Source organism: Sminthopsis crassicaudata, chromosome 4 (assembly GCF_048593235.1).
Source record: "Sminthopsis crassicaudata isolate SCR6 chromosome 4, ASM4859323v1, whole genome shotgun sequence".
Lineage (NCBI taxonomy): Eukaryota > Metazoa > Chordata > Mammalia > Dasyuromorphia > Dasyuridae > Sminthopsis > Sminthopsis crassicaudata.
Genome location: NC_133620.1, coordinates 219,400,336 through 219,424,446, shown reverse-complemented (window position 1 = coordinate 219,424,446; position 24,111 = coordinate 219,400,336). Strand labels below are relative to the sequence as shown.

Sequence of the window (24,111 nt, the reverse complement as noted above, 5' to 3'; positions counted from 1 at the left end):
TTATTACCTATAAAATGAGAGGACTGAGATTATGTATCTTAATACTAGATAATCTCTAAAATCCCTTCCAGTTCTTAACTTAATTCATTAAATTGATTCCTGACATTGAGCCCGATATTCCTTTCACAAGGTGATATTAAGTGGCTAAGCAGAGAGCATGGGAAATGGGACTAAAGCAGGGAAACTTAGTATGTTTTAGAGAATAGTAGAGAGTAATGCAAACAATGCTGGATTTGGGGTTAGAAAACCTGGATTTAGATCCAATCACTTTTACTTTAGGAGTTGTATTATATTGGGCAAGTCACTTAATCATCACTTTAGGCTCTAGTTTCCTTATATATTAAAACAAAACAAAACAAAACTTTTTGTTTGTTTGTTTTTGAACACCAAGGTCTCTAACAAAAATAATAGTCTTTCACATTGCCCTGGTCTCTCATTCTGTCCCAAAATCTACCAATGCTTTCATTTTACTGAATACCATCCCATCTTTACCTTTGTTAACTTCTCCCTTGGGGTGTCAGTAAACTAACTCTAACCAGCTTGCAAAGTCAGTTATCAAATTTTCATGGTGAACATTCAAAGCTCAGAAATTGCCAATTATTAAAAATATTGCACTGTTGATTTTTTAGGCTTAATAAAGTTTTAATAATGCCTATTAAACTTAAAAGTTTATGCACCTCTGTATTACTATATAAATATACTACATTTTATATAGCATATATTATAGTATATATTATACCATATACTATATATATATGCTAACTATAGCTATATACACTTATTTCTATATGTCTATAAATACAATATAATATGCTATATACATATATAATTCTCTCTCTCTCTTACTTTTTCTCCATAAACACACACACACACACACACACACACACACACACACACACACACACATTCAAGCATGTGTAGACTTCCCCTGGTAGAATGAGTATTTGAAAACAATTTGTTCCAATGGCCATGAAAGTGGCTGAAGCAGATTCTATTAAGGGCTTAGAACTTGGCCACACATTGAAGACTACTACATTCTGGACCATTACCAGTTGTCTCAGCTTTTGTCCTGTCACTGGGCTTTAGTGACTCTGGAAGAGAGAGGGAAGCTGACAACTTAGTTCATTTAAATCCAATTCACACAGGAATAAAGCCATCAGCCATGTCATTGGTCCTCTCTGAAAATAAAAAAAGAAGCAACAATGACATAAATATTATTTGGGTTCATCATTGAGTATACTAGAAGGCACAGGGAGTGAAGTTATCACTCCACTAATGGCAAATTGACTGTAAACTATTAATAATAATAATGATAATGATAACAAGTGATATTTATATATTGCTTTATGGTCTTCAACATGCTTTATTTCCATAAACTCATTTCAGTCTTGCAATACTCCCACTTCTCCCCCTACATAATTCTTCCATGCTTCTTTTATTACTTTAGTTATAAGATGGCCATTTTGTCATTATAAGTAAATGTGAGTAAGTATCTATCTTGCCCATATTTTTGTAGGGGCTCTGTTTTCTGTTTTCAGGGGAAAATTGATGCTTCCTCCTGAGGTACTACTGATAGAAGAAACCTTTTTTTTTTTTTTTTCCCAATTTGTAATTCTTTTACCTCTCTGAGCCTTATTTGTATAAATAACAATAATGTGTGGATCAAGTGGTTTCTAATCATATGATTTACAATCACATTGGTTTATAATCAAGTATTCTGCAAACCTTCAAGTGCTACATAAGCATAGGTTATGTTTATTACTTTATTAGGTCTGGGCCTGTGACCTCACTGATGGGGAAGAATTCCTTGCTATAGAAAATGCTTCTATTAAAAGGCAAGTCCTCTGTAACTTAGAAGGTCAGTTATTTGTGGATAGGGAGAGAATATAGCTTTCTTAAAATTACACAGCCCCTATGTGTTAAAGACAAATTTGAGTTCTAGCCATTCTGTTTTTGATTATGCTGCATTAACTCTCTAGCTTATTTTTATTAAAAATCTGATCATTGAAGAACCAGAAGATCGTTGTACACTTCAATGCTGTATGAAGAGGTATTCTGATGGAAGTGGATATCTTCAACATAAAGAAGATCCAACTCACTTCCAGTTGATCAATGATGGACAGAAATAACTACACCCAGAGAAGGAACACTGGGAAGTGAATGTAAATTGTTAGCTCTACTGTCTATCTACCCAGGTTACTTATACCTTTGGAAGCTAATACTTAATGTGCAACAAGAAAATGGTATTTACACACATATATTGTATCTAGGTTATATTGTAACACATGTAAAATGTATGGGATTACCTGTCATCGGGGGGAGGGAGTGGAGGGAGGGAGGGGATAATTTGGAAAAATGAATACAAGGGATAATATTATAAAAAAATAAATAAATTTTAAAAAATCTGATCATTTAACAAGTTTACAATTTATATCTGTACAGACTGCAGTTGGTTATGTCTATATATTAAAATAGTTCTATCACTTTTATTGGGATACAGCATAGAGTTAAAAGAACAGAAGACCCATATTAAGTTTGACTTTCAAATATGCCTTTAGCACTTTGGGATTATTAAAGCCTTAGGTAGGTCATTGATCTTCCTGAAGCCCCTTTTCCTCATCTGTAAAATGGGGATAATACTACTTTTAAAATCTAACAGGGTTATTGACAAGAAGACATGGTTTCAAACTTAAGAATGTGATTTTTGTTATTATCCCATATATTTGCTTTTCTGCTTCTCATAATAAATTTAGTCTTGTGGGCAGGACCTGAATTTCTTGTTTTCTTTGTGATTTTGCTTATTGCCTTCTATTGAGTTTAATAAGTCCCATGAAGTATGCACTGAGCTTTTGTTCCGTTCATTTTGAATTAAAATCTAGGAAAGCTGTATGTTGGGGTTCTGACCTAGAAGTCATGATACACTTGAACAGTGAAACTGTGGGAGATTTCCTGTAATGACATTTACAGGATATCCACCATGGAGCTAGCTCTGGCATCTTTCCTGACCAAGGCTTCAGTTCATTTCAAGCAAGATTCGACTACCCTTGCATACACAAATGTTCACAATTCACAGTCCATCTGGGGCTCCACTATTGTCCTGTGAAGGGCCCCAGATGGATTCCAAACTCATCCCTGTGGGCGACATAACACTGTCACTGTGCAGTACCTCTGCCTTTCCCTGTGGCATCTGATGCTGTGGCCATGATGAGGTTAATTTATGTGGCTTGGTACAGTTTATCATCTGTCACTTGTACAGCTCTCGCTGTGCCATCTGGCGTCTCTGAGGCTGCTTCTGGAGGCAGCATGCATAACAAGGCATCTGCATTTGTGAATTCTTTCAAGCATTCACAGGTAATAGCTAAGAGATATTTTGAGAAACTGGTGCCCATTTCGGTTGCGGATCACCACTAACATGGATAATCTGACACAGGCAGCAAACAAAGCCCAGGGCGTTTTGTAAGGGAGCCCATCTGAATGACTGCAATCACCAATATCGATGAAGCCTGTATATTTCCAAACCTTGGATCTCTCTAACAAAGTAAGACGATCAAACAAGGTGTCTGAGCAAATTATTTCGGCAAAGGCAGTGGTTAATATCCAACATGATAGATGATAAGACAAAACAACTCATGCCAGCAGAAAGGCTTACTTTAAATAGAAAATCCTGAAGTGGAATGCTTAAATGAATCTATTACACTGATTTCAAATTCATAAATCATTTTCAATACTGTAGTGGGTATATACAGAACAGAGGTGAGGGGAACAAGCAGTCAAAACATGAGTTGGGGGTGGGAGGGATAAAAATTTGGCAAGATATGATTGGGGTGATAATATAGAGTTTAGAAACATCATCCAGTTCAAACAACAGCATGTTTTGGTTGACAACATTAATTGTGTACCGATTCTGAAATATTATCAGTAGGGCAAAATGTAAAAGCATGGGTAAGAGATGATTTTTTGCCCTAAAAGATATGACAGTCTAGTTTAGAAGATACAATTTTAGCAACTTAAGCTACAAACGAGGCGAACTGGCATACTAGATAGGAGCATTGGGCTAAGAAATGGGAGATCTGGCTTCTCTTCTCATCTCTGCCCTTAATTAGCTATGTTAGGTACATGACTTCAATTCCCTGGTCCCCTGTTTCCTCATCACTACAATTAGGGGGTTAGACTCAATCTTCTCTAAGACCTTTATCTATTATAATATTCTTCTTTCCCCAGATGAAAACTATGTAGTCATGGAACAATAGAAAGGACATTATACTGGCAGTCAGGAGACTTGGACTCAAGTCCTAGATGCATCACTAATGATTTATGTAATCTTGGGCAAGTCACTTGGACAAATAGTTCTATTCTTTTTTTCTCCTAGTTTATAAAAAGGGGGGAGGGGAGTTGGACAAGGTCTTCTTTATTGTCCCATTTACCTCTAATATGTTTTGGTTTTATGCTGTAAACTAAAGAGCCTGCTAATCATCAAGGAGAAATTTGTATTATATACTATAAGCGATGAAGGGATTGGTGTTAGGATGAAGTGTGAAATGTCAGAGATAGCAGTAACCATAGGAACCATTTCTGATGAGGTTAAATTTTAGCCACAATTCAAAAAGAGTGAGGGACATAGCTTAGCCAAAGAAACTGTGAAGAGCACTTACATAAGTGAAGACCTAAAGATGGGAATGCAAAAATTGCAGTCAGGGATAACAAGCAGATTAATTTAGTTTAGGAAAAAAAAAAAAAAAGGTCCTTTGTAAGAGACGTGTTGAACTGATCAAACAGTTTTGGTTGATGAGGGACATAGAATGCTGGTTTTAGTTTAACACCCTGAAAAAAGAATTATCCCAAGTCTACAACACTCCTGAAAAGGAGCTTTTTAATATTTCACTTATAAATCTATCATAGTCTATTTGATTTTATACTGGTTTTAGTATATGTAATTTTACCTACTTCCCCTAAAATAATTACAAATACCTTATGGGAGAAACGATATTTTATTCATCTTTGTTTATCCCTTAAGACTTAGCATGAGTTTTATATTATGTAGTAAGCATTAAATAATGGGACAGCTAGATGGTGTAGTCAATAGAGTGCCAAGTATGAAGTCAGGCAGACTAATCTTCTTGAGTTCAAATGTAGCCTCAGATTAGCTGTGTAACCTGGGCGAGTCACTGAACTCTGTGTCTGTTCTTCATCAGCAAAATAAACTGAAGAAGAAAATAGCAAACAATTTTAGTATCTTTGCCAAGAAATCCCCAAATGAAGTCATGAAGAGTAGGATATTACTGAAACAACTGAAGAACAGTAACAATAAAATCCACTATCACTGTTGACTAAATGAATGATTCCAAACACTAGAGAGTTCTTGTTATATTAGATTATGTGCTCATTCATTGATGTTATGACAAGAGGGTTCTAGAAAAGCCTGGTTCAGAATTTACATATATGGAAAGTGAGGTTCAGAGAAATTGATTGACGACTTATCACTCAGCTGGTGTCAGGATTTGAATACAGTTTTTGTGTTGCTTTTCATTTATTTGGTTTTTGATGAGGCATTTGGGTTTAGGTGACTTGCATTAGGGTCACACAACTAATAAGTGTTAAGTAGCTGAGGTTAGATTTGAACTGAGGTCCTCCCGACTTCAAGGTCAATACACAATCTATGGTGCTTTCTAGCTGTTCCCTTGAATGCAGATTTCTTTTAAATTCCAACATTTACTTTCCTTTCCATATTGCTATATAGTCCTTGCATAAGTTCTCATAAGACAGAGCAGAGGAGATATATCTTCTCTTTCTCTTCAGTGGCAATTGAAGCCTTACTGCTTTGGTGAAGAGAATAGTCAAAATGAGAATCTGCACCATCTTCTAGTCAGAGGCTGAAGTACCTCTCTGAGGGCAGAAATCTTGCTATCCAGCAACTTTTTGATTATGCTCTAGATTTCCCTTCCTCTTTCATTTTCAGCAGGCTTAATTTCCGATAACTGATACCCATATTTTCTCTCAATCTTTCCTTCTCTAATGCTTGATTTCAGAGAACATATTAAAGTACTCTTCCTCTTTCTTGCTATACCAAAACTTCCTCTAGTTCAGCTTCAGCACTATCACTCCCTTCATACAATATCTTCTTGTACAGGGATGTGCTGGTAAATATTTAACAAGTGACTCAAACTCTTTCCTTAAAGTATCAGGCTTGTTAAAGAAAGGGAGCCCTTCTCAGGCTTTGACTAAATTGGTAGCATATTATCTCCTAAAAGGAGATTTAAAAAGGAGATACTTCTACTAAGTGGTTCCAGAGGATAAGAGCAGCTTCAGAGGATATCTCTATAAAGTCAGAAGTGAACTAATTAGGGGCCAATTAAATGCTTAGGATTCTTTATTTATTGCTGTCGAATTTCATCTTATTAGATTTAGGCTATAATTTTGGCTTGTTGAAGTCTTCTTGGATCCTACTTCTTTCATTTGATATCAGATATCCTTCCTAGCTTTATGTGGTATGAAAATCTGCTAAATTTCACTTTTAGACCTTCATCAAAATCACTGGTAAGAAAATGATGAACATTATTGAATTGAGTAGAGAGCTTTGTGACATTTTACTGAAAATGTCTCTCCAGACTAACATTAATTCATTAAGCAACACTGTCATTATGATACAATAACTAACTAAGAAATTACCCAATTGTATTCACACTGAATCCATATATCTCTATTTTGTCCATTAAAATATTATAAAAGAATTCATCAACCAAATACCTTGCCAAAATCATTTGTAAAGAGGATCTCCCAAATGTAGCATGAGGATATCATTGCATGGCTTGAAGTGAAATATAACAGATTCCTCTGTCCTGTTCTCTTCCTATCTATTTCCAAGGGAGCTTTTAATTCCTACCAAGAGGAGAAGAGGGAGAGTTGCAGATTTCAATCAAGAGAAAATTCCCAGAAATCTTTAGTAGAATGAGCTGGGGAGAGAAACATGATGGAGACTGCCAATTCCTTCCCTGTCTGCTTCTTTTCAGTCTTATTTTCCCTTCAGCCACCTTAGAAGATTGGCATTATTTTTGTTTTCTCCTGAAGTTGAAAGGTGGACGTGTTGGAAGACACTGCTTATTCTAAAGAAATTATAAAGACAGGTTTCTGGTGGGGGTGGAGCCAAGATAGAATAAAACCAGGATGCTGCTCCAACTCTTCCAGTTTCCCTCGAAAACCACATGAAATCAAGCCTTTGAACAGAATCTGATGGAATGAAACCACTCTCCAGCTCAAGACAGACTGAAAAAAAACTTGAAGAAAAGTCAATTTCACTAGAGTGAAAAGGGTGTTCAGCCCAGCTCAGATAGTCTTTGGAAAAGCTGATGAGAGGGTCTTAAAGAAATCAAAACAGCTACTAATACCCTCAGTCCTGGCTCAGTAGAGAAGCAAATCAGTGGGGCAGATTCCAGTACCAGTTCAGAAGGTAAAATCTTGGAAACCAGTCTGTTTCCTAAAAAGAGTAGGCAAAGCTACCCCTCTGCAAACACAAGGGGCCCCTGTGCTCAAAGCAAAGACTCAGAGCTGCACAGGAAGTTTGTGACAATACTCCCTTTACCCCAAGAACAGAGTTCAACCATAAAAGTTAAAAAAAAAGGACTAAAGATAGAGTAAAAAAAAGAGAATAAAAGTAACAACTGGTAATCATAACTGTGAATGTGAATGGGATGAACAGAATCTTACTTATGTTGTTTACAAGAAACATTTGACAGAGAGGGACACATATAGTTTAAAGGAAAAGTCTGAAACAGAATTTATTATACTTCAGCTGAAGTAAAAAAAACAAAAAACTAGGTGTAATAATTCTGATCTCAGATAAAACAGAAGTAATAATAGATCTTATTAAAAGAGATAAGGATAAAAAGTACATCTTGATAAAGAGCATACTAAACAATGAAGCAGTATGCACCAAGTGGTAGAATAGGAAAATTTCTAGAGAAAATTTTAAGCCAGTTACAAGAAGAAATAGACAGCAAGACTATACTAGTGGGGGACCTCAATCTTTCCCTCTCAGAATCAGACAAATCTAACCACAAAATAAAAAAGAACGATACTAGGGAGATTGATAGAATCCTAGAAAACCTACATATGATAGACTTTTGGTGAAAACTATATAAGAACAGAAAAGGAATACATTTTTTTTTCTTGGCTGTACATGGGCACCTTCACAAAAATTGACCATGTATTATGGCATAAAAAAAACCTCACAATCAAATGTAGAAAGGCAGAAATAGTAAAATGCTTCCTTTTCAGATCACAATACAATAAAAATTATATTCAATAAAGAGGCAGGGAAAGATAAGACTAAAAATCAATTAGAAATTAAATAATCTAATTCTAAAGAATGAGTAAGTTAAACAACAAATCACAGAAACAGTCCATAATTTCATCTAAGAGAAAGACATACCAAAACCTATGGGATGCAACCAAAGCAGTTCTTAGGGGAAATTTTATGTCTCTATATAGGTATGTGAATAAAATAGAGAAAGAGGATAATGAATAAGGCAAACAACTAAAAAAGCTAGAAAAAAAATAAGGTGATCCAATTAAATACTAAATTAGAAATTCTGAAACTCAAAGGAGAGATATATAAAATAGAAACTAAGAAAATTATTGAACTAATAAATAAAATGGATTTGGTTTTATGAAAAAACCAACAAAATAGATAAAATTTTCCTTAATTTGATCAGAAAAAGGAAAGAAAAAACAAAATTACCAACATTAAACATGAAAATGGTTAAAAATAAATTAAAATAACAATTAAGAATTGTTTTGCCCAACTGTGTGACAGCAAGTCTGACAATCTAACTGAAACAGATGAATATTTAGAAAAATATAAATTGCCCAGATTAATAAAAGAAGAAATAAATTACTTAAATGCTACCATTTTAGAAAAAGAAATTGAACAAACCATTAAGGAATTCCTTAAGAAAAAATCTCCAGGGCCAGATGAATTCACAATTGAATTCTACCAAACATTTAATGTTATATAAACTATTTGAAAAAATAGGGAATGACTCCTACCAAATTCCTTTTATGACACAGACATGGTACTGATACCTAATCCAGGTAGGGTGAAAACAGAAAAAGAAAATTAAAGACCAATCTCTCTAATGAATATTGATGCAAAAATCTTAAATAAAATATTAGCAAAAATATTACAGAAAATCATCCCCAGGATAATACACCATGACCAAGTAGGATTTATACCAGGAATGCAGGGGAAGTTCAATATTAGGAAAATTATTAGCATAATTGACTATATCAATAACCAAATTAACAAAATATCATCTCAATAGATGCAGAAAAAGCATTTGATAAAATCCAACATCCATTCCTAGAAAAACACTTGAGAGTATAGGAATAAATGGGCTTTTTCTTAAAATAATCAGTAGCATCTATTTAAAACCATCAGTAAGCATCATATATGATGGGGATAAACTGGAATCATACCCAATAAGATCAGGAGTGAAACAAGATTGCCCACTAGCACCATTACTATTCAATGTTGTATTAGAAATGCTAGATTTGGCAATAAGAGTTGAGAAAGAGATGAAAGGAATTAGAGTAGGTAATGAGGAAACCAAATTATCACTCTTTGCAGATGATATGGTGTTATACTTGGAGAATCCCAGAGATTCTTTTAAAAAGCTATTAGAAATAATTCACATCTTTAACAAAGTTGCAAGATACAAAACAAACCCACATAAGTCATCAGCATTATTATATATCACTAACAAAATCCAATAGTTAGAGATGCAAAGAGAAATTCCACTTAAAGTAATTGCTGATAGGGTAAATTATGGTATATGAATATTATGGAATATTATTGCTCTGTAAGAAATAACCATCAGGATGAATACAGAGAGGTTTGGAGAGACTTACATGAACTGATGCTGAGTGAAATGAGCAGAACCAGAAGATCACTATACACTTCAAGAACAATACTGTATGAAGATATATTCTGATGGAAATGGATATTTTCAACATAAAGAAGATCCAACTCACTTCCAGTTGATCAATGATGGACAGAAACAACTACACCCTGAGAAGGAACACTGGGAATTGAATGTAAACTATTAGCACTACTGCCTTTCTACCCAGGTTACTTATACCTTTGGAATCCAATTCTTAGCGTGCAACAAAAAAATTGGATTTACACACATATATTGCACCTAGGCTATACTGTAACACATTTAATATGTATGGGATTGCCTGTTATCTAGGGGAGTTAGTAGAGGGAAGTAGGGGAAAATTTGGAAAAATGAATACAAGGGATAATGTTATAAAAAAATTACTCATGTATATGTACTGTCAAAAAATTTTATAATTATAAAATTAAAAAGAAAATAACTGCTGATAGTATAAATTATTTGGGAATCTATCTGCCAAGGGAAAGTCAGGAACTATATGAGCAAAACTACAAAGCACTTTCCAAAAAGATGAAGTCAGATCTAACCAATTGGAAAAATTTTAAGTGCTCTTGGATAGGTTGACTGAATAATAAAAATGACAATACTACCTAAACGAATCTATTTGTTTAGTTTTATACCAATCAGACTCCCAAGAAACTATTTTAATGACAAAAAAAATAACAACAAAATTCATCTGGAAGAACAAAAGGTCAAGACTTTAAAGGGAAATAATGAAAAAAAAATCAAATGAAGGTAGCCTAGCTGTCCCAGATCTAAAAGTATATTATGAAGCAGCAGTCATCAAAACCATTTGGTATTGGCTAAGAAATAGACTAGTTGATCAGTGGAATAGATTAGGTTCACAGGACAAAATAGTCAATAACTTTAGTAATCTAGTGTTTGATGAACCCCCAAACCCAGCTTTTGGGATAAGAATTCACTGTTTAACAAAAATTGCTGGGAAAATTGGAAATTAGTATGGCAGAAACTAGGCATTGACCCACACTTAACACTGTATACCAAGATAAGGTCAAAATGGGTTCATGATTTAGGCATAAAGAATGAGATTATAAATAAATTAGAAGAACAACCCTCCCCATCAATAAAAAGAACTCCTAGTTTTATTTTTTAAATTAGTAATTTTCTTCCTTTCAATGTTAAAATCTCTTCTTTGATCTTCAAGATTTTTAGTTTAGTGTTTAATTCAGGATTTTTAAATTGCTCTTTTTGCATAGTCAATTCATTCATTTGCTCTTTCTCTGTTTTATTAATGTAAGTATTTAAAGATATAAATCTTGCCCTAAGTACTACTCTGGCTGCATCCCATAAATTATGTTATCTCATTGTCATCATTCTTCTCAATGAAATAACTGATTCTATGATTTGTTCTTTGACCCACTTATTCTTATTAGATTATTTAATATCCAATTAATTTTAATCTGTTTTATGGTCTTCTGTTGAATGAATTATTATTGCATTATAGTCTGAAAAGGATGCACTGAATATTTCTACTTTTTTGGATAGGATTGTGAGATTTGTGTGCCCCCTGTCCATGGTCAATTTTTGTATAGGTGTCATATACCAGTAAGAAAAAAGGTATATTCTTTTCTATACCTATTCAATTTATCTCCAGAGGTCTGTCATATCTAAGTTTTTTGGTTTGTCTTTTTTTGTTAGATTTATCTAATTTTGTTTTAGATTTATCTAATTCTGAGAGGAAAACTTGAGGTCTCCCACTGGCATAATTTTCCTTCCTATTTCATCCTATAACTCTTTTATTTCCTTTAAGAATTTGGATTCTATGTCATTTGGTACAGACATGTTCAATATTGATATTATCCTATTTTGCTCCCTAGTACGTTTTAAGCAAAAGGTAATTTCCCTGTTTATTTCTTTTTAATTAGGTCTATTTTTGCTTTTGCTTTGTCTAATATCATGATTGCTACCTTAGATTTCCTCCCCTTCAAATGAAGTATAATAGATTTTGCTTCAGCCCCTTATCTTTACTCTGTGTATCTCAAGTATATTTTTCCTAAGCACAAATACTGGCTTTTGATCTCTTCTCCTAACTGCTTCCTTTTTGTGGGTCATCTCATTCACAATCAGAATCATGATTATCTATCCATCTTATTTTCCTCCTTTTATCTTTCTCTCTTTTTTTTCACCCTGTCTCTCCTTCTATACACTGTCTACTATAACTGATCCTCCCTTTTATCAACTCCTTGCCCTTCTCTTATCCCCTTTCCCTCATAAATTCCCTGTGTGGTAAAATAAATTTCTATACCTATTTGAATGTGTATGTTATTCTTCCTTTGAATAATTCTAATGAGAGTCAGGTTCAACAAATTTATCTTCATTTCCATTTTTAAAGTCCCTCTTTTTGTGCATTTTTATGTGAGATAAATTTCTCCATTCTTTCTCTTCCTTCTCCCTTCTACCAGTGCATCCCTCTTTCTCATTCCTTAATTTTATTTCTTTGGAAAAAAATCCTATCATAAGCAACTTAAACTCATTTTTTCTATGTGTAATCCTTCCAACTGCTCTAGTTTTGATAATGTTCTTAGGAGACTTCTTCTATCCAATAATATAAATATTTTAACCTTATTGATTCCTTTATGATTTCTGTTCCATATTTATCTTTTTTATAATTTTCTTGAGTGTTTTATTTGAAAGTTTAAATTTCTATATGGCTCAAATCTTTTTTATCAGCAGTGCTTGACAGCCCTTTATTTCATTAAATATCCACTTTCCTCCCTACTCCCCCCTCAAGGATTTTTTTTTTTTTTTTGGCCTTCCTGAATACCACATTCTAATCTCTCTGGTTCTTTCATGTAGAAGTTGTTAAATCTTGTGTGATCCTGACTTTGACTTTGTAATATTTGCCCTTAACCAGGGAGTTCTAGAGTTGGGCTATAATATTCCAAAGGGCAGGGTTCTTTTTCAAAAAGTGACTAGTGTATTCTTTCAATTTCTATTTTACCATCAGGTTCTAAGATATGAGCAGTTTTCCTTAGTAATTTCTTGAAATATGATGTCTGTGTTCTTTTTTTTATCATGGCTTTTGGTAGTCTCATAAGTCTTAAATTCTCTTCTAAATCTATTTCTCAAGTATGTTGTTGTTGCTGTTTTTTCTTAATGATTGATTTCACATTTTCCTTTACTTTTTATTCTTTTGAATTATTATTGTTTCTTGATGTCTCATGATACTTTCACTTGTCAGATTATCATTTTGAAGAAATTATTTTCTTCAGTCAGCTTTTGTACTTCTTTTTCCATTTAGCTAATTCTGATTTTAATGCATCTTTCTCTTCAGTTGATTTTTGTTTCTTTGTATCTCTTTGTCAATTCCATTTTTTAAGGTTATTTTCTTCATTATTTACGCATGTGTTTCTTGTGTTATCTTCTTCTTAGTTTATGTCTTGATCTTTGCTGTCACCATATTAATTTTCTAAGGTCAGGATCCTTTTTATTGCTGTTGTTTATTTATGTTCTAGTCCAATTCTTGACTTTTTAAACTTTATATTAAAATTGATCTCTGCAAATAAATTGATAAATCGTCAAAGGATATGAACAATTTTCTGATGAAGAAACTGAAACTATTTCTAGTCATATGAAAAGGTGTTCCAAATCATTGTTGATCAGAGAAATGCATAGAAATGCAAATTAAGACTACTCTGACATACCACTACAGATTGGCTCAGATGACAGGAAAAGATAGTGACGAATGTTGAAGGGGATGTGGGAAAACTGGGTCACAATGCATTGTTGGTGGAGTTGTGAACGGATCCAACCATTGTGGAAAGCAATTTAGAATTATATTCAAAAAGTTATCAAACTGTGTATACCTTTGATCCAGTAGTGATTCTACTGGGCTTATATCCCAAGGAAATACTAAAGAAGGGAAAAGGACCCATATGTGCAAAACCTCTCTGTAGTGGCTAGAAACTGGAAACTGAAGAGATGCCCACCAATTGGAGAATGGCTGAATAAATTGTGGCATATGAATATTATGGAATATTATTTCTCTGTAAGAAATGACCCAGCAGGATGAATACAGAGAGGCTTGGAGAGACTTGCATGAACTGATGCTGAATGAAACAAGCAGAATCAGAAGATCACTATACACTTCAACAATGATACTGTATGAGGATGTATTCTGATGGAAGTGGATATCTTCAGCATAGAGAAGAGCTAATCCAATTCCAATTGATCAATGATGGACAGAATCAGCTACATCCAGAAAAGGAACACTGGGAAATGAGTGTACCAAAATATTTTTGTCCATTATTCTTCCTGGAGACATAAATTTTCTTAATGTACAGTACTGTGCAGTTTTATTGTAGGCAAGAGTTAAATTAAAGTCTGGAATAAGCCAATGATAGGGTCTTACTCTAGTCCAAGGATATAAAGTAGAAGATCCCTCAGTAATAATCTTATTAGATTTGCTTTAAGAATCTACCATCGCATGCATTTTATTTCGGAATCAGTAGAAGAGAACTTGGAAGGTAGGAAGAAAGGCCCAAAGTCCTTGGATCGTATATATAGGATTCACAAAACACTAAGAGGAAGAGAAAGACATAATAAGAGCACAGAAATAGACAATTGCCAGAGATCAAACCATGGTAATCATGAACTGAACCTAGCAAGACTGCTTCTATCTTGTAACATCACAACTAGAGTAAATACTGAGAATATATGTAACCATGCTAATATGTGGCAAAGACATTTCAATGTGGATAATCAGTAACATGGTCTGTTAGACTAATATTTGAGTGATGTTTGATGAAGGATAATGGAAGACACACATAGGCAAATAATTTTCTTGGGGTGTAGGGAGAGTAGTGTATTTTTGACTATTTAGTTTTGTGTCCAATAAATGTGGTTTTGGGTTATGGATGTGTAGTAAACTTATTCCCAATAACTTTTAGCCAGAACTACACAGGCTCAAATAGTATGTTGAGTAACAAATGAATATTTTATATCACCCCTTATTCCTGAAAACCAGGACAAAAGGGAGTATCTGCAGGCAGTAAGGATAGATTTCTCATCCTATTTCTTTTAAAGAAGATATACCTTTTTATTGCCATATTTTAGTGATGGATCTTATCTCTTCAAGCCTTTTTGATACAATTCTAACCTTATTTACTTTCCAATTTTAAAATTTTGAACTCAATTTTAATTTTGTGAATATTCAAGTCATTGATTAGTAAACACAGGAGGGCACAGGTATTGTTTCTGATCATCTAATATCTCTTTCATATTATTCTTTCCTATGTTCGTAGCTGATGACTTCCTTCAAAGTATTAAATTTTAGCTTTATTTGGGCATTTTTCTCTTTGCCCAAAATATTTAATTATTGAGTAATGCCTTCCAAGCTTTAAGAAGCAAGAGTTTAAGTTGGATTTTAAGAGAGGCAGCTAGGTGGTACAGTGGATAGAGCACCAGCCCTGAAGTTGGGAGGACCTGAGTTCAAATCTAATCTCAGACATTTAATACTTTCTAGCTGTGTGACCCTGGGCAAGTCACTTAATGCAATTGCCTCAGAAAAAAAAAAAGAAAAAAAAAAGTCTAAATAATCTATATTATCACTCCCTAGTCCAAGTAGGCACTATACATTCCTGAGTTACTTACTGCTGACAAATGTTATCCTGACTTGCAAAATGGAGAAAAAATTACAGGAAAGATAAGCTTGGATTAGTGTAGATGGTAAAAATCATAGCAGGAACAAACACTATTTAGTGATCAAGGATATAAATTTGGGAATTGAATGGTCATGAAGATGCAATACTCTCAAATATAGAAAGAGATATAACCCAAATCCACTAAACATTTATTAAATTTCTAATATGTGTAAAACTAATATGCAAAGAAGGAAGGACAAGAAGAAGAAGAGTGAGAGGAGGAAAAAGAGGAGGAGAAGAAAGAAAAGAAGAAAAATGAAAGAGGGAAGGAAAGAAGGAAATCAGGAAAAAGAAAGTAAGGAAGGAGGAAGAAGAAAGAAAAGAAGGCCCTATCCTTACAGACATTATATTTTACTTGGGGAGGATATAATTTATAAATAGTTATAAATATTTACTTGATTTATAAATATTTACTGATTATTTGAGAAAGGAAAGAACACAAAAAGTCAGAGAAATAAGGAGAGTCTTTCTGGAAATCACAGGTAATCTGAATACTGAAGAAAGAAAGAAATTTTAAAAAATTAAAGTGAGAAAGAAGTACATTCTTAGATTAAAATAATTCTTTTGTGATGGAATGGAGCTGTGAACAGCCCTCTCTTCTCCACTGTTGGGCTGCTCTGTACATCACACCACAATAAGCATGGTACTTCCCATGAAGCTTCATTGGGAGAACCATATGCTCTTGATATCAGATGGCAGAAGCTGTTTGATATTCCCTTGCCAACAGGCAGGTAGGTGGTGTAGTAAATATGATGCTAGACCTGGAGTCAGGATTCCTGAGTTTGAATCCTCAGAATGTTTACATGAATGTGGCTAAATCATTTGACATTAAATGCTTTGGCCTTAGTTTAGTCATTTATAAAATGGGGATAATACTAGTATTTACTTCACAGCGGTGATTAAATGAAGTAACATATTTAAAGTGTTTTATACTTTATATATAATATATCATATTATAATTATTATAAATATTATAATGTTATATATAACAATAAAATACTTTTATACATTTGAAGTATTATAACATTATACATACATATTTATATATACACATACATATATATACATGCATATATACATACACATCAATCTATTTATCAAAAAATAATAATTATTACTATGGCCAAGGAAGGAGGGAGCTCTCCTCTTTGGATGAAACTAGTTAGTGAACAACAACTCCTTAGTATATGATTCTAAGACTGTTCTTCAGATTAACTAAATGAAAACTAGATATGGTGGATGTAGCAACTGTGAATTTGCCAGGTCTCCACTAGATTGCAAGGCTAATTTTAAGCAGGTAGATCCATGTTCTAACTTTGAGCAGTAACTAAAGTTCTTTTTTTCTATTTGAGTCAAACTGGTACACTCTTTGTGGAAAAGGTCAAGTGACCAAAAAGAAAATTTGAAAAGCACCTGCTGTATCTCTTGCTGGTTTGGTTTTCTAGTCTGTTGGAGGTGGTCCAGGTTTTGACTGAGGTACAGGTTCTCTCCAAGTGATAGGGCCAAGCTTTCAGTGATTCCTTTACCACCAGCTGCTTTTTCCCAGAGGGTATAATTCTTTTTGGCTGTAGATACCTTGCTTGGAAAAGGCTCACAGAGCCGATGTACTTTGAGGGATGGACAAATTTGGAATAGAAAAGCCTGAAGTACCTGGCTTCATCGTAAATGATTTTCATGGGTCTCTGCATGCCACAACTTGAGCTATGGTGAAACACATTATTGATTCCCTCCCTAAAGATAAATTTAGTAATAAGAGTTTTGACCTGGATCTTAGAGAAGTTGGGGTAAGTGGGGAGTAAGGATAAAAAAAAGGTGAGATAATAGCATTCTATGCTCAGAAGTTTGTGATTAGGGGTACTCTATGAAGAAATTCTTTTCCTTATCTTTCATGGATAATTTTGTACTCCTTTGTGACAGCCCAAGAATTAGAATTCTTTCTCAACCTCTTATTTCTCTAAGTTTAGAAACAGACAAGTCTTGTGATTATGATGAATAATTTTATTTTATTTTTTAAAAAACAAGGTAACAGGATTTCTAGGAAAAGTTATAAAGACAGCTTAGTGATACAGTATATGAAGTATGGACCTGGAGTCAGAAAGATATGAGTTCAAACATAGCCTCAGATATTTATTAGCTGTTTGATTCTGGGCAAGTATCTCAATTTTTGTATCTCTCAATTGCCTCAGATATAAAATGAGGATAATAATAGCATCTACTTGTCAGGCTCAGTAAACTAATTTAAATTTATTTTCATTTTTCCCACTCAAAAGTATTTTATTTTCCCCAATTATAGGTAAGAATTTTCAACAGTCACTTTTTTTTTTTTTAAGGTTTAAGTACTTTTAAAATTTTTATTTATTTATTTTTTAATTAATTTTATAATTATAATTTTTTTTGACAGTATACATGCATGGGTAACTTTTTTTTTTTTTACAACATTATCCCTTGTACTCACTTCTTTTCCGAATTTTCCCCTGCCTCCCTTTATCCCCTCCCCTAGATGACAGGCAATCCCATACATGTTAAGTGTTTACAATATAACCTAAATACAATATATGTGTGTAAAACCAAATTTCTTGTTGCACAATAAGAATTGGATTCCTAAGGTAAAAGTAACCTAATTGGATTCCTAAGGTAAAAGTAATCTGGGTAGAAAGACAATAGTGCAAACATCAACATTCACTTTTATAAGATTTGATTTTCATTTTTTCTCCCTTCCTCTCTCTCTTTCCTCTCTCCAAGATGGAAGGCAATCTGTTATAGATTATACATGAACAGTCATATTGAATATTTCCACATTAGTCACATTGTGAAAGAGGAATCAGAACAAAAGGGAAAAAACCATGAGAAAGAAAAAATAACATAAAGGTGAAAATTGTATGCTTCCACCTAAATAAGCTAATTTTTGTAAAGAATTTAGCACTGAATATGAACATAATAGTACCTTTATAAATGCTTATTCCCTCCCACCCTATGGGAGGATGAGATTAGAATGTCATTGAAATAAAATACTGTTGCCTGGGATTATTCACTCATCTTCAAGCAGCTGATGCCCTTTCCTCCCAATTAATCTTGAGGCCTTCCATATAGATAAATGGGTAATTGGTTATTTCTTAGCCCTGATCTTCTAGTTTACAGGTTAGAGTACTTAGGTTTAAATTCTACCTGTGATGCTTAGTTCTTCTGTGACTCTAGGGAAGTCACATGCTCCCTCTATTTAAGTATAAAAATAAAGGGGTGGACTAAGTGACCTTTGAGGCTCCTTTTAGCTCTATATCTATGACACCAGATAATCAAAAAACTACTTTATCACTTCAAAATAGCAAAACCAAAAGTCAAATAAAGTAACTGAACAAAAAACAAAGAATTGTAATCAAAGAAATACTCACAGAGAAAACCCCATAGGAAAATCAGCAGAGATCCAGGAAGTAAGGAAAAAAACAGTTCCTATAACAATAAAGAGGTACTATGGAGGTTATAGACAGAGGTAAATCTTTATGAGAAAAAAGTAATTCTTTAAGAAATGTAATTAGAAAACAAAAAGATAAAATGGAATGTTCCTAAGAATCTCATTGTTTAAAAAAGCATTTGAAAACAAAGAAAAAATCCCCAAAGAAAGTTAAAGGCAATTAGAAGAGAATGTTGAGTTCTTAGAAAAAAAAGCAATTATAATTAACAATTCAAAATTAATTGACATAACTTAGTGATAACATGGTGTTAATAGTTTCAAATTTTATATCTAACTATCTATCTATCTATTTTTCAATACGCCTTCCATTCCTTACTCATATAGCCATCCCTTCTTAACAAAGAATTTACAAAAGGAAAAAAATAAAATAGTTCAACATTTGTTGATCAAAAAATCAGAGAGGTACATTTTTTTCATCTCTTGAATTCAGCATGGTCATTAAATTGCACAATATATGATTGTAGTCTTTTTATTGCTTTAATGTACTTTTTATCAATTCATGTTAATCTACACATACTTCTCTGAATTAATCATATTGATAATTTTAATAACAGTAATATATTATGATTGATTGCATGGTAATGACTAAATTTATATGTAATGTAATCCTTAACTATCTTTCCAATCTCATAGAGTATTAATGCCTAGTCTATACTCTAATATTCAGCCTACTTCATCTTCTCCCATGTTGAAACACATTTCAATCCTGACAATTGGGGAAAGCAAGGCTAGTGAACTAATTGTTCAACTACGAACTTCTGAGCTACAGGAGTCTAAATTGATAACGCATTTAAAGTAAGTCTAGCACCAAGATAGTGAAACCTCAAGGTCAGTTGGGAAGAAAGGCACATCAACTGCTTAAGGAAGAGTGAACAAGCCCAGATCAGAGATGTGTTCAGATTATTTTCAGTCATGTTTGACTCTGTGATACCATTTGGTTTTTCCTTGGGAAAGATACTAGAGTACTTTGCTATCTATTTCATTTTATAGATGAGGAACTAAAGCAAACGGCATAAAATGACTTGCTCAGGGTCAAACAGCTAGTAAGTGCCTGAGACCAGATTTGAAGTGACAAAGAGGAGTCTTTCTGATTCCAGGCCTGACATGCTATGCTAGGTGCCCTAAGCCAAAGACAGAATAAGTCAAATTTGTCAAAGAACTTCCAGCAAACTCAGTCTCCAAAACAAATGAAAACAGCAACAATAAAACTGGCATTCTCCAACTTCCATTCTTATGCCTTTGGATTAGCTATCTCTGTATGCCTGGAATGAATTATATCCATCCTGTAAGAGTTATTTTCTTCCTATAAGATGTAGCTCAGACATCATCTTCTGCAAGAAGCCTTTCTTAATCTTCCCAACTGTTTCTGTCCCTTTATCCTTCACATTTATCTGTCTTTTCTCAACTTAATTCAATCTTTTCATCAGCTTTGTCAAGTATTTTACTTACTTTTTATGTATGATTCTTAGATTTAGTTTCATATATTCTGGTATTCCAATTTGGAGAATAACTTATATTTTATTTATTTGTTTATTTATGTTTAAGACACAGTCAATGTTAGAGTGAAAAATTCATTCAGTTATAGAAACCATAAGGTTATAGTTTCATAACTGAAAGAAACCTTAGAAGTCATTGAGTCCAAACCCTTTATTTTAAAGATAGTAGATGGATTTGAAGACCAAAAAGTTTAAGTGATTTTTATATTATGCCCTACTTCTCAAAATCTAGGCGGATCAACACAGATGAGCTGGGCTGGCACCCTGATGACTTAATTGTCAAGAAAGTCTGAAAGAGGTCTGTGCAGAACAACCTAGAGGTAGATAATATGGGTGGCTGCTCAATTGGCTGCAAAGACTACAGTCTGGTCTGGTGCAAATAAGCCAGAGGCATACTATACTGCTTTATCAATATGGATGTATCATTTTTGGATCTGACACACCAAGGACATTTGTGTTGTTGCAAGGAAAACTTTTAACCTTATAGTTCTTCAAGTTTTGTTTATATTTATTTTTTTAAAAGAAATCACAAATTTCTGAGATGAGAATTGAAGATTGGATTTGGAGCTAGGAGACAGTTGGATTCAAATTCTATTCTTTAGTAGAATTAGTAGTACTTTTACTTAGAATTACTTAGAATTTACTTAGTAGAATTAGTAGAATTTTATTCTTCTGTATCCAATCTGATAATCTACACCAAGTTGTCTATTTTTTTTAATCACTGACTCCTTCCTATCTTAAAAAAGCTTATGTTTATGAGTTTTATCTATCCATACTGCTGTTAGAATTTAGTAGTACTTTTAGTAGCCTCATGAAACCAGGCAAATCTAAACCCCAGTTTCCTACTACTAACTATGCAGAATTCTTGGGAGGAAAATGCTTTGTGAGTCTTGATTTGCTATATAGACTTGAGCTACAGTAATTTTTAGCACTATCATTTAATTTAAATATTACTTTTTAAAGTGTATCATTTTATAGTATGAAATTTGTTTCATAGAAACAACTCAGAAGCCATCTACTTCAGTCTCAACTTGAACCATAATCTACAATATGCAAAAATAAGTCCTCCAGATTTTTCTTGAAGGCCTCAAGTGAGGAGGAAACAAACTTCTTTTTTATTTCTCCCAAATAATTAAAAAAGTTTTATCCTATGTCAAGTATAAATCTGTTTCTCTGAGGACCAAATATATTGTACCTATTTCTGCCTTCTGGAAGTAAGAAAAAACAAAACAAAACAAGTATAATCCCCTTTTCAGGTAAGAGTTCTTGAAATATATGAAAACAGCAATCTTGTCTTTCTGTTCTCCAGACTAAACATTCTCAATTCTTCCAAATGGTATTTACAAAACACTGTATCAAGATTCTTTACCATTCTGTTGTTAATTTTACCATATTCTTTTGAGGGCCCTCCAATTGAGCAACATCTTTCTTAAAATTGGGCACCTTGAATTGAATTCAATATTTCTGATGTGGTCTGGTTAGAGAAGAGCAAAGTTGGATTGTTTTCTACTTAGTCAAGAGTTCTGCAGTAGGCCTCTATAGTCTAAATTTACATTTTCTGGCTGCTAATAGCACAGTTGACACATGTTGCTCTTTAATGTTAACCAAAACTTCCAGCTATTTTAATCCAGTTGTCTTTATAGTTATCTTTATTAATTCCTATTAATAAATTCTAACCAAAATTCTAACTATTGCAATGTTTTTTAATCTTCATTTCAATATGTTAATTATCCATATATACATGCATATTAAAATGTCATTGATATAGAAAGGTTAAAAAGCATGCACCAAACCCACATTCATGGGACATTTCACTGGAGAGCTTCATTTAGATGACATGAAACCATTAATTATTACTTTTTTTGTTTTGGAACTCAAAATTAAAAAAAAAAACAAGCATTAAAATTATTTTTACATATAATTAGAAAATATTTTAAAATTAAATGAAAAAAAATACTTTTTTGGGGGTCTGACTATTCAACCAATTTGGAATGTCTCCTTCTATAACTATAACCTATAGGTTTCTATCTTTTCTCCAGGAATTGTATGATAACATTTGTTAATTTGTCATTAATGTGACAACCATGATTGTTTCTCTTGATTCCTTAGTCTCTCTGAGAATCCACTGTAATATTATGATATTTATTACAAAAGCTAAGGTTAGTTATAGTTTGTTTCAATATGTTGTTTCCCTTCCTCTGACAGTATGCTTCAGGTCTTCTTGTGGAGGCAGAACACCTTTCAGTATCAAATGGTGTGCACAACATCAGTGGTTAAGCAAGTGTGGCTTAATGACACATATGAACTTATGTGTTTAAAATAAAATTTCTATTCACTCAAACTAAACAACAAAGTTGATGGCCAAAAGAATCTGGAGGCTAAAGTAATGGTTCTTGAAATGTTGTCTGGAGACCCCTGACAACACATGAGACCCTTTTAGGGAGTTTGAGTGCAAAATGATTTTAATAATCATACTGAAATTTTAATTTCTAACAGCAGTATGGATAGATAAAACTCATAAACATAAGCTTTTTTAAGATAGGAAGGAGTCAATGATTAAAAAAATTAGACAACTTGGTGTAGATTATCAGATTGGATACAGAAGAATAAAATTCTTACTATTAGATATATAAATAAACTTCATAAATATGGAAAGGAAGAGAGGGAAAAGTGGTAAAAATTTTGAAGTGGTATGACAAGATATAGAGAGCTGAGGATTGAGAAAAGCCCATTAAATTTGTTAATAAAAAATATCACATGCAAATTTGAATTAGTTTTTTTAAATAATAGCTTCTTATATTTTCCAAATACACGTAAAGATAGTATTCAATATTTACCTTTGCAAAATCTTGTGTTCCAAATTTTCCCCCTTCATCCTCTCCTTCCCCCTTCCTAGACAACAAATAATTCAATATAGGTTAAACATGTGTATGAATTAATTACATAGTAGTAAAAGAGATAATTTTGGAGTTATAAAGACCATAATTCAAGTCCTGTTACTGATATATACCAGCTTTTAAGTCCTTGTAAGTTATTTCCTTGTCAGTGCCTCTAACAACTTACTGAAAACTGGTAGAGGAAATTTCCACTCTGAGGAATACACTACAAAACAAAATGAAGAAATTTCTGTTCTCATCAATATCAACACATCTACTCCCACTCCCCCATCTAAATGCAATTCAATGATTAGTTCTTTTTCTGAACAACATCTGGTCAACACAAATGCTTCACTTGGGTAGTGAATGCTTCCTTCACCAGGTACTTCTCATTTGAAAAAAAACTGTAGTTAAAATTCACTGTCTATTAACCATACAGAGATCATATGATCCATGTGTCCTGGACCAATTACTAAATGAGATAATCTTAATGTAATTGAAAATGGATTGTAGTTCATAACCTTCAGGGACTGATAGCTTGGGAAAGGGCCAAAATAGGAGAATATTTCTTTGGGTGGCCAAAAAGTGGATCTTTACTTCAGTCACTAAAGAGATCTTGGTCAGAAAATTATTATTGACCTTCCAATGTACAAATCT

General features: G+C 33.2%; 1 long non-coding RNA gene across 1 annotated transcript in view; it reads right to left on the bottom strand.

Annotated features, from left to right (window-relative positions):
• Positions 1-975: 975 nt before the first annotated feature.
• The window catches only part of LOC141541229 (uncharacterized), a 26,094-nt gene continuing 2,958 nt past the window's right edge, over positions 976-24,111 (bottom strand). Inside the window, exons 2-4 of the long non-coding RNA XR_012481701.1 lie at positions 23,416-23,470; positions 19,003-19,060; positions 976-1,178 (exon numbers count right to left, since the gene is read on the bottom strand). This is a non-coding gene — a long non-coding RNA (uncharacterized LOC141541229). The remainder of the gene's footprint in view (positions 1,179-19,002; positions 19,061-23,415; positions 23,471-24,111) is intronic.